Consider the following 17,148-nt stretch of genomic DNA (forward strand, 5'->3'; position numbering starts at 1 on the left):
TCTTTCCCTCATGTTTCTTAAATGCCAGAATCATATCATCAGCTAGTGCATTCCTTTCCACCAGTATACCATTCCATTTCACTAGCACTGAAAGTTTTAACAATGGCATTGCTGTCTTGTGCCAAAAGCTCCTTCTGTTCCACCTATCACCAGTGGCGGGATTCTCATTGCCAGTTGGGTGGCAAGTGATCCAGTTCCTAATTCTATTCTCAGTATTTGCTTTGTCAGATCTGGCACCAACTGTGGTAGGTCAGGTAACTGGGAAACAGTCTCAGAGACAGAGCTTACAGTGCAGTAGGGTTATTAGGGAGTGCATTGGGTTCAAAGCCTATGGAAGAGTTGTGAGAAAACAAAATTGGGAGGAGAGAGAAGTTAAGTTGTGTTTTAGAATCATTGGAGGTCTCAGCTGACCCTACAGTCAGCTTAGGATTTATTATGAGTTGAAGTGAGATGATCAGACCTTTCTATCCCTTCTTGAATCAGTCATTATGTGTGGGCTGCCCTGGGAAGGGAGCATGACCTTGGGCCAGGCAGCACTGAGGCAATCTCTTAAGGGGCTCAAGAGCTGAGGGCTACCTGTCAACAGTATTCCCAGAGGCTGGCCAGAGTGGGTGGGGAGAAATTGTTTCCCCCTGCAGGAGAATCTAGGTGGCACATCACAGCATTCGTCAACTATAACAGCAAAATATCTTTCATAATTTCTAGATTTCCAACTTCCAAAGAGTGCAGAACTGCCTAGAGATGGAAGTGGTAAACAAATACAAGTGTTATTTAATGATCTATTAGGTTGAAGAATATGACCTTGACATTTCTGTAGGTCAAAATGATTGAATACCAGCAATTTCATACTGTCCAACTTAATTGTAGAATAAACAAGGAAGGAACCTACATTGGGCATGTGGTCATATTTAAATATTTATGCATTCTAAAATAATCTATCAAATAGCTTCACCTCCCATGCAAGCCCAACACCCTCACCATCCTCCCCATTTTGGTTATACTCATTAAAAACCCTGCTTTTAAAGCATTTGATGTCACCCAAAACCAATGGTAAAATAATGCCTCATGAATGCAATGGAAACTTATCTACTTCTATACAACACTTTCATTCCACCTCTGAGTCTTGACCCTTGTTCCTCTCCTCACTTGGAATGCTTCTTTCTGCATTGTCCCAACCAAACAACAACAAGAACACTACCCTTTTCCAAACCGACCTCCTCCTTATAGCCTCTTTTGATGATACCAGGTTCATCATAGCTTCCCTGAGTTTCTTTAGCACTTAAAGCCCTGTTCAACACAATCTAGGATTTAGTAATGGTGTGGTCTGTCTTATGGAAGGATTTTTTTCAATGTGGGTTACCTTTGTTTCACCAGATAGGTGTGAGTACCTTGAAGACAGAAGTTGTAACATTTACGTCCTCTGTTTTGCCCACATCCCTAGCACTCAAATGGAAACTCATGACTGAGAATTATGTGGACTATAAAGACCTTTGAATTTGTATATTTCCTATTTATCTACTTTAACTGTCTTTTCAAAGTTATATATACATTAAAAATTAAATCATTCATAAGCACTCAAAAAAGTCAAGGAATGAAATTTAGGTTCTTTCAAAGTATTCTTGGAGGGTGTGAAAAAGATGAGGTGAGAAGAAAAACTGTAGCCAACCAAAGAGCAGAAGCTATGTTTGGCTTCTTAATTCTTCCTCTCACAGAACTCTACACTTTCTTTAATAACACCTCTCATCATTTCTAGCTATATGTTTATGTCATTATTTAATTAGTTTCTGTTTCACTCCAACTAATTGATAAGCCCCAAGAGGGCAAGGACCATATTTGTTTTATTCATTATCATATTTCTAGTGAGTAGCACATAATACATGCTCAATAAATGTTTATTGAAATAATTATTGAAGGCAATAACTAAATGACTATCATTTGATGGAAGGACTTATGCTTTCAGCTCCAGAGACTTCTAATCACCAACCCTTGTCCCTGGCCAATGCTCCAAGGTGGCTTCTTTCACCCTGTCATATTTCTCATTTGAGAATATCCCTAATGTGTAAATATAATGTATAAATATTCTTAGTCTTTTATCCCTACTATAAGAACCCAACTTTTCCTCTTCCGGGCATATTTTTAGAGTATGCCCAGAGGTTCTTATTGCCATCATTCCAGAGGTTCTCTGTCCTATGACTGAATCGTCTACTTGAACCAACAACATCTACCCATAAGATCATGAACTTCAGCAAAACAAGTTCATATCCTGGCAGTGGCACCTGTAAATTGGCACCACAAACTCTTGAAATCCCCCTAAGAAACATCTCCCCCAATTTTTCCCTTAAGATCACCCTCTGGACACACCATCCCTAAACTGCCTCTCATGTTTGACTCAAATATTGGAAGTGATTTCTTGCATTTACTACTCAGTACAAGTTTATCAGACTCATGAATTCATTATCTCCCTTCCTCTCCCTCTAGTTTTCACAACTCTTATCTCTCCTCTACACTATTATGGGTGTGTGTGTGTGGTGAATTGTGGAGTGTGAACGCGTTTGTGGCATGGCAGAGTGAAGAAAGAGGGTGTGTGGTGAATTGTGGAGTGTGAACGCGTTTGTGGCATGGCAGAGAGAAGAAAGAGTGTCAAGGGAAAGAAGATAAAGTCATTTCAATATCTTTTTATTCTGCATTTACAAGTTCTCTATTGCTGCATAACAGATCACTCTAAGACTTAATGGTTTGAAACAATACCAACAATTTTGCTCACAAATCTGAAATTTAGGCAGGCCTTGGCAGGGGCATTTGTATCTGCCCTACATGGCATCAGCTAGGGCAGCTCAACTAAGGGCTGAAGGATCCATTTCCAAGATGGCTCATTCACACATGACAAGTCAGTGCTGGCTGCCAGCTGAGAGTTCAGCCAGGGCTGAGGGTGGCAGGGAGGTGGGGCTGTTGGATTCAGTGTGGTGGCTGAGTTCCAAGAGTGAACATCCCAAACCTAAATGGATTATGTTTGGATATTATCAAAGAATTTAGCTGAGAATCCCAAGTATTGCCTGATCTTTTCTCCATCTGTTTTTCATTTATAACCAGCTTATTTCAAAACGGATTTGAGGCAGAAGCTCCTTTTATTTAAGGTAGACACTGTAATCTTTAAAAGCAATTCTTATACTCTGGATTCTAAGAGATGGTCTACATTTTTGAGAGAGAAAAAAAAGTATGTGCACGGTGGGGGGGAGATGTGCTTGTGAATTTGCATGCTGTGTGGACACATGTGTACATGCCTGTGTTTTTTACGTGTGTGTACATTATATATGTGCCTATATGTGTCTACTCGTGTGTGCATGTGAGACTGTGTGTATATATGTGTGTATGCCTATGCTGGTGAAACTGTCTCTGTGTTAGCATTTGTATGCATGTGTGTGTGGTGTGTAGTTTCCATAAGGATATCAATCTTTACTGGTAGTTCTACAGTGACTTGGAGAATTGCTCCAGGACTGACTAAACGATAGCACGATATTTTTTTAAAAGAAAATTCAGTTCTATGTGCAAATTCAACAGACCGTAATATAATTATTTTAAACTGTATATATATTAGCCCAAACCATAGCATTTTCTTAAGTGATGCCTTCGTTTACAAAACTGACTAAAAGGGCTTATTTGAGCCATCATCTTTTAAATGTCATAGTACCAGAAGTCCTGTAGATTGTCCTGATAAAATACAAGAGATGCTGTAGAAGAATCTGCTGAATTTTCCCTGACAATTATGATTCATGACATACTACTTATACTTAGAACTATCTGAGAAATGCTTCTGAAATTATCCATTTGTTCCTGGTTCAAGTTAACAAAGAATGCAGTTACATTTTTACCATTGTTGTTAAAGCAAAGATTTTGGTTTCCAAAGAATGCACTACACGACCACCCTAACCTTGGTTTCTGATAATGCTAAACCTTATTTCTGTGGTGCATGAGGCATTTACAGCAGTTACCTTTTGCTTAATTTCGTTATTTATATACAGTAATATACACCATTTTACAGTTCTATGAGTTTTGACAAAATGCACAGAGTTGTAAAATTGCCATCAAAATCAGGATACAGAATAGCTCCCTTACCCCAAAATATTAGCTCATCACACCTCTTTAGAGTCAAACCTTCCTTCTCCCCTAACCCTTGGTAACCACTTATCCCTTCTCCCTCCCTATAGTTTTGCCTTTTCCAGAATGTCATAGAGATGAGATTACACCACACATAACCTTTGGAGTCTGGCTTCCTTCACTGAGAAAAGTGCATTTGAGATACACCCATATCATTGCATGTATGTACATTTAGCTTGTTTTTATTGCTGAGTAGGATTTCATTTTATGGATATACACTGTTTGTTCATCCACTCACCAACTGAAGGACATTTGGGTTATTTCTAGTTTGGTGCTATTGCGAATAAAGCTGCTATAAACATCCATGTACAGCTTTAGTGTGGGAACATAAGTTTTAATTTCTCTAGAGTAAATAGAACATAGCAAGTGGGATTACTGGGTCAGACAGTAAGTTTATTTTTAACTTTATAAGAAAATGTACCTTGAGTTTCCATCAGCAATGTATGAAAGTTCCAGTTGTCCCATATCTACTTCAATATTTTGTATTGTCAATATTTTTTATTTTAGCCCTCTTAATAGGTGTATAGTAGTATCTCATTGCGGTTTTCACTTCCATTTCCCTAGTAACTAATGATGACAATCATATCTTTATGTGTTCATTTTCCTTCCACATAGTTTCTTTGAGAAGTGTCTGTTGAAACCTTTGCCTATGTTTGAGGGTCGTATGCTTTCTTATTGTTGAATTTTGTTTGTGAGTTCACTACATATTCTAGATATAAGTACTTTGTCAGATATAATTTGCAAATATTTTCTCCAGTCTGTGGCTTATCTTTTCATTCTCTTAACAGTATTTTAAAGAGCAAAAGCTTTAATTTTCACAAAGTCTGACTTATAAATTTTTATTTTATAAATCGTGCTTTTGGTTCACATCTAAGAACTCATTCCCTAATACAAAGTCACAAAGATTTTCTATATTTCATCTAAAAGTTTTATAGTTTTATATTCATATTAAATCTAGGAATCATTTTTAGTTAACTTTTATATCAAGTGTGAAGGATAGGGTACGGTTCATTTTTATGCCTATGATGTTCAATTGTTCTAGCACCATTTGTTGGAAAGACTATCCTTTCTACATTGAATTACTTTTGCATCCATTGACCATATTAGAGTGGGTCTATTTCTGGATCATCTACTCAGTTGCATTGATCTGTTTGTCTATCTTTTCACCAATACCACACTAACTTAATTACTGTAGCTTTATAGTATGTATTGAAATCAGGTAGTGTGAGTCCCTCAATTTTTTTTTCTTTTTCAAAATTCCTTCACTTATTCCAGTTTCTTTATCTTACAACACAGATCTTAGAAGCACTTTTAGATATCTACAAAAAATCTGGTGAAAAATTTGGTTGTGATTGTGCTAAATCTATAGATCAGTTTGGGGAGAATAGACATCTTAACAATAGTGGGTCTTCTGACCCACGACCATGGCATATTTTTCCATTAATTTCGGTATTATTTGATTAAAAAAATTTTTATTGGAGTATAGTTGATTTACAATGTTGTGTTAGTTTCAGGTGCACAGCAAAGTGAATCAGTTATACATATACATATATCCACACTTTTTTAGATTCTTTTCCCATATAGGCCACTAAAGGGTACTGAGTAGAGTTCCCGGTGCTATACAGCAGGTCCTTATTAGTTATCTATTTTATACATAGTAGTGTGTATATATCAATCCCAATCTCCCAATTGATCCCATCCCCCTTTTCCCCCCTTGGTAACCATAAGTTTGTTCTCTACATCTGTGACTCTATTTCTGCTTTGCAAATAAGCTCATCTGTACCATTTTTCTAGATTCCGCATACAAGCGATATTATATGACATTTGTCTTTCTGTGTCAGTCTTACTTCACTTAGTATGACAATCTCTAGGTCCATCCATGTTGCTGCAAACGGCGTTATTTTGTTGTTTTCTATAACTGAGTAATATGTCATTGTATATATATACCACATCTTCTTTATCCAATTTCTCACTTGAAATTGGGGGACTTCTAGAATGCTGGGTGTATTTATTTCATAAGTTCTAGAAATTAATAGCCATTATAGCTTTATTCTCTCTCTACTGCCCTTTTGGGATTCTAATTAAATTACTGTTAAACCCTTTCCCTCTATCCTTCATGTCTCTTAATCTCTCTTTTGTAGTTTCCATCCTTTATTCTTTCTGTGGTGCATTCTGGATAATTTTTTCTGACTTATCTTCAAATTCTCAATTATCTTTTTACCCATGAATAATTTTTAAATTCTATGCATTGATCCATAATGTATCCATGTATGTGTGTGTGTGTATATACATGTATATATATGCATGTATATATACATATATACATACATATATATCTATACAGATATATATCCATCCATGAATATACCTATATTGATCTATTTATCTATATAAATATATTCATTTCTAGAAGTTCTAACTGGCTCTTTTCCAGATCTGATTTTACTTTATAAGGTTTCCTGTTTGCAAGGATATTTTCAGTTTATCTTTTATTTATTTAAACATTGAAAGCATAGTTGTTTTACAAGCCTTAACTAATAATTTCATATCCAGAGTCTTTGTGGATCTCTTTCTGTTGTCTGTTCTTTCTGCTTGTTCTCATGCACAGTGCTTTTTTTCTTGTGTGAGTGGCACTGTTTGCTGCTAAATATCTTTGAAAATGTATTTATAGGAATAATTTGAGCTCTGCTATAAAAGGTGCAAAAATACACAAAAGAAAATACACATTTGCTTAAACCAAATATCTAGGGACACTCTCTGTTCAGTATCACTTCAAACTAAATTCAGAGCTAGAGGGTTTCATTTTTATGTTGTTGTTTCTGGGTTTGCTTTTTTTTTGACCATCCATAAGATGTCAATTTCAGCTAAAAATACATTCAAAGGCCAATTTACTTCTGCTTCACACTGACCTTAAGAGTATAGCCCTTTAGGATTTCTACTTATAATGCAGAGCATCTCCTCTTAACTTCCCACCTTGGACAGACCATGTCAGCCTAGCTGTTAACACTAAAGTTCTAATTTTTCCTGGTTGACAAAGGCCTTCAGAGGTCTCTGGGCTCCCTTTACCTGTCTGGGTTCCTACTTTCCCTTCAAGTTTGCCCTGGAAATTCCTATCTTGTCAGCTCTTCAATGATTTTTCTTAAAAAAATTCATTTTTTTGCATTTTATTCATAATTTGCAGTTGTTTTTCTGAAAAAAGTTAGTCCTAATAACCTAACTTGCTATTACTAGAAAAAGAAATGAATTAATAATGTATACAAGAGAAGTCTCACTGCAGATTGGAATTGTATGGGTCCTGATGTGACATGGCTGTAATATTTTTATTTATTTTCATTTTATTTTTGTGGGGAGGGGTTGCCCATTCTAGCTTCTGCACACAACTATTTTATTTTAGGGATAAAAAAATGAAATATTCAGTAGGAGTCTTTGTCTTTTGGCGTCAGCAATGAACAGATTCTCCTCCCCATCTGTTAGTGGGGGGGAGGGTCAAAAACATTTTCGTTTTCTCTGTAATTTTCTCTTTTCAGACATACTTATATAATTTTACAATTACCTTTATGTTACAGAGTATTTGTTAGCACTTCTCAAATTGACCTTTCTTATTTTGTGCTCACAACTCTTTGTTATTATTTTTTCCTTCCTTTCTCTTGTTTGTATGAGAATGAGGATCAGAGTTTGTAAGTTTCATTTTCTGGGTTTGTTTTTTTTTGGTAGAGTGTGTGGGTGAGGGAAAACTATCTTTTTTTTTTTTTTTTTTGTCTTACCTGAACTCTTATTATTCTATTTTCCTTATTTAAATTTGTTTTATAGAAATAGAACCACAGACATAGAAAACAAACTTATGGTTACCAAAAGGGAAAGGGAGGGAGGGATAAATTAGCAGTTTGGAATTAACGTTCACACACTACTATATATAAAATAGATAAACAATAAGGGCCTACTATATAGCACATGGAACTATACTCAGTATTTTACAATAACACATAAGGGAAAGGAATCTGAAAAAGAATATATATATAACTGAATTACTGTGCTGTACACCTGAAACTAACACAACATTGTAAATAAACTATACTTCAATAATATGTATACACACACACACACATATATATATAAAGAAAAGAAAAAAATTTTTGATTTAACCCACTTTATTTTTCTTGGCTACCTATGAAGTGCTGATAAAGACATTTCTCTAAGTTTTATGGTGATGGAATTGGATTCAGAAAATTTTTCTAAATAAATAAGAGAGGATTATAAGAAGTTTCAAAGAAACTACAAGTCAGACTTTTGGTAACAACTGGATTATCTCATCTGTTAATAAATCCAACTTCATCAAGCAATAACTTGCTACTCTTTCATTACAATCAATGCTTAAAGTGTTTATAGTCTTGTCATTCATGAGTCACCAACTATTGGAAGCTGCACCTACCTAGGGGTTTTGTGAAGAAGGGAGACTCCACCCTTACACACCCGCACTGAGTAAACCAAGAGTTGATGCTTGAAAAGAAGACATAAAAGATAAGTAACAAGCCAATAAAATAACAGAGGCTGATAAAAATTAAAAGATAACATGCAGAAAAGAATTAGATATATAAAAATTAATAATTATTTGGGATTATTGCAAACTTAAAGACCATACTATCACTTTATTACAAAATGTGTAAGCTAGGACCTCCAGTTTTCCAGATGAGACATTGTAGCTTCACTGTGGACACTCCTGATTTCCCCTAAATTCAGTGACCCTCTGTTCCGACGGTGCCTTAGAGGATCCATTCTCACAGTGTGTTTTCATCAAAGAGTCATTCAGAAAGCTGGTAAGAGGTATCATCAGAAACAAACAAACAATCCTCTGGTCAAATAAGATTAGGAAAAACCAAATTAAATAAAAATCAACCGGTTTTCTCTACTGTATAATTCCTGAGTCTTCAACATGCCAATTGGTATAATGAATCTCTGAAAGGGAAGTTAGGGTGTAGTGGTCCCTCTTTTTGTGAACATGTCTTAGAACATTTGTTCTGTGGAACACACAAGAAATGTGTCTTTAGATAGAGAGTGAGAACTTTAAAAAAGAGGGGGAGAGAGGAAAATCTAATTCTTCATCCTGTTGAAAGTTGCAGTACCAGTAAAGCCCCCAAGAGTCTTTATCTCATTCCCTAATATTGTGTGAAATATGTATTATCCTTAGAAAACTGAGATACTAAGAGGTTAAGTAACTTGTCCAAGATCACACATTTGTAAGTGTCAGAACTAAGATTTGAGTCCAGAAGTTCTTCACTCATACCCTTGACAGTATCTCTTCTTTCATACAAGAAAAAAAAAAATCTTCCTGATGTTTCCACGAGTTTTCCAGTAAGAAAAATTCTTTTAAGAAAATGTGCATAAACACATAAATCCACACAGGTCACTGACATTCTGATAGATGGACATTTGTGCAGCCAGGAATGGATTGAATTTTGCAAAATATATTTGGGTGTTTGTCCTGTACCTACACTTTGATTAATTGACCTAGCACACAGGTACAATTTAGAAGAGCCTAACCTTCCACCCTGCCCATCAGGAATGAGAAAAATGCCTGTGGCATTCACTAAGTACACTAGCTTGCATGGTTTCCCTTATCACCAGGAAGGAGGGGAGTCCAGTTTCACCAGCAGCATCTCCTGCCTGCTCCTCATACATTCACTCTCCTTCACATCCCTTCCTGATTCTATTCCAAGTTTCTGTTTTAGAAGTGATTATCAAGGAAAAACCTTACTGGTGGAATTCTTATGTGGTTCATGTTGGACGTGAGGTTCACAGAGAATTTGACATGTACCAAGTTTCATTCCTTTTGAATGATACAGTAAACATGCCCAGAGATGTTTCAGATTGTTCCGGGGCATGCATACCAGGATTCGTTAGGGCATGATGTGTATCTCTGCATCCAAGTTAAAATGGTGTGTGCCTTCTCAAATCTAATGTCTTCCCCAGGAAGATGGCGCTACTCAGATGCTGTGCATGGTGACACACACATGATTCCTTCCAAGTCTTCAGCAATTCATTACTAAGGAGGCAAGATTTTAAATCAAGTAGATTTTAAATCAAGTACCAAAGAAAAAAAAATCCCCACAAGTACAATAATATAGTATCTATTAAACGAAACATACCCCAATATGACAAAAGATCAAAGAGTCTTTAAAATGTTCATGACTTTTTAATGATATGGAGAAATATTCATGATATAACTTATTTAGCACATACTACTTGTCAGGTTCTGCTTTAAGGACTATCTTGGGGCTTACATTCTGCTGGAGGGATGGGTGTTAACAGGTGCCAGATTTGTGACAGATGTGTCTCATCCACTGAGGTTTCTATGAAGGCTGGAGTGTCTCCCGCACTCCAGTTTCACTAACGCCAATCACAGTTGGCTTCCTCCATTTTCCCCAGCATGCTGTTCAAACAGTATCATTTTCTCAGTGTGCCATGATGGAAAAAAATGTTAGGATGTCTTAGCAAAGGAAAATAAACAAGCAGGTAATGTGATAGTTGTTGATATGAAGAAAAATAAATCAGGGTCAGAAGGAGAATAATAGCAGTGTCATTTTATGTGCCTGGTAAAGAAAGATCTCTTCATGGAGGTTAATTTTAAGCAAAGTGTGGATATTTCCAGGCAGAGGGAACTGCAAGTGCAAAGGCTCTGAGGAATGAGCATATTTGGCATGCTAGAGGAATAGTAAGGAGGCTAGTACAGCTAAAGTGGAATAAAGGGGAAGAGTGAAAAAAGATAGAGATGTAGGCAGGATACATTAGTGAATATCCTTTAGACAGAGGGACCATAAACTAGAACCAGTTTATGCCAAACCCAGCAAGCTAGATTTGAAAGTTGAAAGCCTTTAGATCGGGCATGAGCTCCCCAGATGAGTATAATATTCACATAATCAGTGTCGTTTTTATGTTATCCACCTGGCCCAATAACCAGCATTCATCTTTGTACCTCATGCTATGTGATATGAATATGCCAAAATGGTAGCTATTACCAGGTGATTTTTAATTTCTCCTTGAAAGGTTTATTTCCCAAATTTTCTACCAAAAGTATGTGATTTTTTTACAGTGAAAAAAAATGAAGTTGGTTTTGAAACAATTGACTGGAAGTCTACTCTAAGAGGAAAAGGCAATTCAGGATTCCATGCCAATAAAACTTTCCAGCCAGTAAAACTCTTTATAATAAAGGCGGTTGAAGATGTAGTTCTGTCCAGCCCAAGGCAGCCTGAGAGGATGAAGAGGAGAGGCCAGCAGGGGTGAGGCATTTCTAGGCTCAAGTCCAGTGCAAGCTGGAGGTCTCTCCTTGTGGTCTTAGCATAGGCCCCTCTGAGGCAAGCAACTGCCTTGTCTCAAGGGAAGAGTTACATCTCACAGGACAGTTAACAGGCTCAGAGACCAGGTGGCACAAACAGCAACCAGGGCTTTGTCAAAATGCAAATGGATCCTCTTACTCTCTATTCAAAATTCTTCTATGGATTCCCATCTATTGCATCTAGGAGAAAACCCAAACTCTTCCATAGCTTACAAAATCATGCATGACTTGACCCTTGCTTACCTCTCTAGTGTAATCTCCTTCCATTCTATCTTGCCTACCAGGACCTGTCCACCCTAAGGACATTTATTTTCTCTTTCCACCTGTTGCAGGTTGGGTTCTCCTGGAAATAAAACCTGTGGCAGGGTTTAGTACGCAGGGTGTTGATGTAAGGATCAATACCAGTAAGAGGTAGGGGGCTCAAGCAGCCATGAGCAGAAGGAGAAATCCAGGCTTTTGGGTCAGTGCCAGCCCAAAAAAGATGTTAGGCAACACTGGGGGGCACTCTGAAGTTAGAATGGCCCTTCAGAGCTGTTCCAAGTGGAGACAAGATAGCCAGACCTGCCTCCATCAGTCACCAGGTATGGGCCACCCTGTTCAAGGGCATGGCCTTGAGTGAGATGGTTTTCTGCAGCTGAGGCAGGCCTCGTAGAGGCTGATAGCTTGAAGCTGTTTGCAGGCAGCATTCTCAGCAGCTAAGGCAACAAGGTCTTCCTTAAAGGGGGTGTTATGGGTTGAATTGCATCCACCAGAAAAGATATGTGGAAGGCCTAGCCCCCAGTACCTCAGAATGTGATCTTATTTGGAAATAGGGTCTTTACAGAGATAATCAAGTTAAAGTGAGGTCATCAGGGCGGGCCCTAATCCAATATGACTTGCGTCTTTATAAAAAGGGGAAATTTGTTAGCATACTAAGTGAAGTAATTCAAACAAAGACAAACATAATATGATATCACTTGTATGCGGAATCTTAAAAAAATGATACAAATGAACTTATCTACAAAGCAGAAACAGACTCACAGACTTTGGAAACAAACTTATGGTTACCAAAGGGGAAAGGTTGGCGGGGGGAGGGATAAACTAGGAGTTTGGGATTAACATATACACACTACTATATATAAAATAGATAATCAACAAGGACCTACTGTATAGCAGAGGGAACTCTACTCAATATTCTGTAATGACCTATAAGGGAAAAGAATCTGAAAAAGAATGGGTATATGTATATATGTATTACTGAATCACTCTGCTGTACACCTGAAACTAACACAACGTTGTAAATTAACTATACTCCAATATAAAATAAAAATTAAATTAAAAAAATCAAAAAAATACAAAATAAAAAAGGGAAATTTGGACACAAAGACAGACATGCACATACGGAAGACTACGTAAAGAGACATGGTAAGAAACACCCTGTGAAGGTGGAAGATTGGAGTGAGGCATCTACAAGCCAAGGAACTCCAGATTTCCAGTAAACCACTAGAAGCTAAGTAAGAGACATGAAAGAACCAACCCTGCTGACACCTTGTTCTTGGACTTCCAGCCTCCAGAACTATGACATTTCCATTATTTTAAGCTACCTAACTTGGGGTACTTTGTTACTGCAGCCTGAGCAAACTAATACAAGGAGCCTTAGGCAGTGAGTTGCAGTGAAGACCACAACCTGCACAACCCCATGTACTATGTGGAGGCAATATACTGGTGTTTTTTCTTTAACCACTCTCTTCTCTTTCATCTCTCTTTGGTTATAGTGGTGATTGTCTCTTTCTGATGAACTTGTACAGCAGGATCGGTGTTGCCTAAATGTTTGTCAATCACCCGATACTAGAACTCTATGCCACCTGGGTCAGATACTCCACCTATTTGTGTTCATGCATTACTGTGTCTATAGAGTCTCTCACATAATAGGTGTTCAATGAAACTGTGCTTGTGAACAAATAAATTAGTTCATGAATATTCAATATTCACATGCCTATGGACATTCAATTATGTCTGAAACTCAGCCAAGGGAATGCTCTGTTGAACTGGGTTGGAATCAGACCTGGAAGAAACACATCAGTTTTATCCTACAGTAGCAATGCCAGGGAATGAGTGGAGGAATCTGGAAATAAGACCACATAAAAGGCAAACAAACAAATAGAAAAAGAGTCATATCAAAGTGATGACTAAGAGCCTGGTATGAGGAAGACATGAGAGTATGGAAATACATATACCAGGAAGCAAAGCATCAGAAGTCACACTCAGGCAGGGAACAAGAGAATTGTATTTTCCAACCTAAGGAATTTAATCAGAAACCAAGAGGTTAAGGGATTCTGGGTGTCAGGAACACAGTCAGCGAATAGAGGACATGAGCAGTAATGGATACTTTTGTACTCTTGAAACTGAGGCAGTCTTGCTGGAGCCAGAAAATAAAAGACCATGGGCCTTGGAGTCAGACTTTGATCCCTACACTTACTCTGCCATTTACTAGTTGGGAGACCTAGGTAAGAGAAGTCTCGGTTTCTTCTTGGACAATATGCATATAAAAATGACTATCCAGGTGACAGCAGAGTATTTATTAAATGTGATTTGCCTGCCTTTATGTGTTTCCTGAAAGGTTCAGAGTTGTTTGTTGGGGGTCATCTGCATAGTGGACAAAAACAAGCATTTTAGGGAACTGATGAGATAAAGAAGTTAGTAGTCCTGGGGTTTATCAAGGCAGGGTGACAGCAGTGCTTTCCAAGTGGGGAAGCTACCCCCTCAGGGACTTTCCTGGCTGAAGCAACCTGCCAACCCAGAGTGGTTCCAGCCTAGGCCCCATTCAAAGAGCTGTTCTGAAAGAGACATAACTTTCTAATATACTATGATATATATCTCTTTCTCTTCTCCGTCCTGATGCCTCCAAAAAGCCCCAGATTCCCTCCCAGGTGCTGGCCCCTCATGACCAGGGAGTTTATGTGTATTCTTCCAAGTGTTTGGTGCATTACCCCTGTCCATAAAAGTTGCTCAGTAAATGGTGAATTATGAAATGTTGCTCCTCTTGTATAGGCCCCTATTTTATAAACTTCTGTGACCATAGCAGGTATAATATCAAGCATATTTGAAAAATAGTATCTCTACTTTCCCTTCTGGTCAAGTTGAAATAACAGGGACCACCCCAAAAAAACAACTAAAAATCTGGAAAACTATATGAAACAATGGGTTTCAAGATATCAGACCTGAAACAGTGGAGAAGAGTGATTGCCAAGACATGGGAAACAAACGAAGTGAACCTGTGATTACCACAGCTTACTGCTTGGAGAGAGATTCCGGGCTGTAGGGTAGTCACCCTGAGTTGAGAAGAAAGAACAAGGGGTCCAGTGAGGCCCAAAGTTGCTAGATTTCACAGGGCAGAGTAACAGACAGAAGAGAATGGGACACAGAGAGAGCTCCAGAGATTTGCAGAGGGATCCCCTCAAGTATTTAGGTGAATACAGATCAGCACGTGCCAGTGAAGAAAATACCCAAGGTTGGAGAAAGAACTACTTAAAGGATTGGAGGAAACAATCCTCAAAACTCACACAGGAAAAAAATAGTTCTTATTCCCACAAAACAAAGTAGAAAACCTCATATATGGTGTGGTAGACTAAATAATGGCCCTCCAAAGTTGTCCAGGCCCTAATCCCCAGAACCTGCAAATATGTTGTATTACATGGCTAAAGGGACTTTGCAGGTGTGATGACATTAACGGTCTTGTGATGAAGAAATTATCCTGGATTGTCTATGTGGGTCCAATGTAATCACAAGAGTCCTTATAAGAGGGAGGCAGGAGTGTCAGAATCAGAGAAGGAGAGGTGACAATGGAAGCAAAGGTAAGAGAGGAAGAGAGAGAGAGAGAGATTGGATGATGCTATGCTGCTGACTCAAAGATGGAGAAAGGGACCTCGAGCCAAGGAATCAGGCAGCCTACAGAAGCTGGCAAAGGCAAGGAAACTGATTCTCCCCCTGAGAGCTTCCAGAAGGAACCAACTCTGCTAACATTTGACTATAGCCCAATTAGTTTGATTTTGAACTTCTGACCTCCAGAAATTTAAGATAAAAAATTTGTATTGTTTCAGGCCACTAAGTTTGTGGAAATTTGTTACAGCAGCAATAGAAAAATATGCACATGAGTATTGAGTAGAGTACTCATAAAGGTCTTGCCTCAGTAGTATGGCAAAGCTTAAAAAGCAAGACTCAAAAGGATTAAACTGTTTCAGGATAGTTTAAACACATCCCAGAACAAAGCTCAAGAATACTTATAGGAAGACAAAAATATCCAGTACCTAATAAGGTAAAATTCACAATGTTTGTCATCCAATCAAAATTACCAGGTAAGCAATGAGGCAAGAAAGTATGACTCATTATGATAATAAAATCAATCAATTGAAACTGGCCAAGAAAAAAACAGATGATGAAGTTAGTAGACAAGGGCACAAAACAATTACTCTAACTGCATTTCATGTGTTCAAAAACCTAGAATAAAGATTGAACATGTTAAGTAGAAAGAGAAAACACTAAAAAGACTGAAATAGAAGTCCTAGAGATGAAAACTACATTTGAGATGAAAAATACACTGGATGAGATTAATGTCAGATTATACATGGCAAAAGAAAAGATTACTGAACCTACAGCCATAGCAATAGAAACTAGCCAAAATGAAACAGAGACAAAAAGAGTAAGAAAGAAAGAAAGAAAGAAATTAAAAGAAACTAAAAGAGTATCACTGAGCTATGGGATAACTTCAAACAACCTACTATAATTAGAGACCCTGAAAAGAGAAGGGACAGGAAAAATATTTGAATACACAAAATTTTTCCAAATTGAATATTATAAAGTCACAGATACAATAAGTTCAACAGACCCCAAACACAAGAAACATGAAGAAAATCACACAAAGAAATCACACATATCATACATTCATATGTGTACCTATATATATCATAACCAAATCACTTTAAACCAGTGATAAAGATATCTTAAAAGCAGTCAAAGAAAAATACACACTATGTAATAAGCAAAAAGATAAGGATAACAGCAGATTTCATGTCAGAAACAATGCAAATAAAAATAGAAATAATATCAGTTATAAATAAACTCTTATACAAAATTAAAGAGGAAGGGATGTTTCCTAACTCACTCTCTGAAGCCAACAAATGAGATAAAGATATTACAAGAAAGGAAAGCTACAAACCAATACCTTTCATGAACAAAATTGATAAACAAATTCTTAATGAAATTTTAGTGAATTGAATCCAACAATGTATAAGAAGGATAACACATCATGACCAAGGAAAATTTATGCAAGGATTCCACAGTTAGTTTAATATTCAGAAACCAATCCATGTAATTTGCCAAATTAAAAGATTAGAGGAAAAAAATATGATCATTGCAATAGACACAGAAAAAGCATTTGACAAATCCAACATCCATTCTGGATAAAACTCTCAGCAAACTAGGAATAATTGGGAAGCACCCTCAACCTGAAAAAAATGATCTATGAAAAACCTACAGCTAACATCATGTAATAGTGAAAGACTGTTTCCCCTTCTATTCAGAAACAGTGTAAGGATGTCTGCTCTATATTCAGACATCTATTCAACATGACTGCTCTTCTATTCAACTGTGTACTGGAGACTCTATCAGTGTTTCAAAGCAAGAAT

Source organism: Lipotes vexillifer, unplaced genomic scaffold, assembly GCF_000442215.2.
Source record: "Lipotes vexillifer unplaced genomic scaffold, Lipotes_vexillifer_v1.1 scaffold337, whole genome shotgun sequence".
Taxonomy (NCBI): domain Eukaryota; kingdom Metazoa; phylum Chordata; class Mammalia; order Artiodactyla; family Lipotidae; genus Lipotes; species Lipotes vexillifer.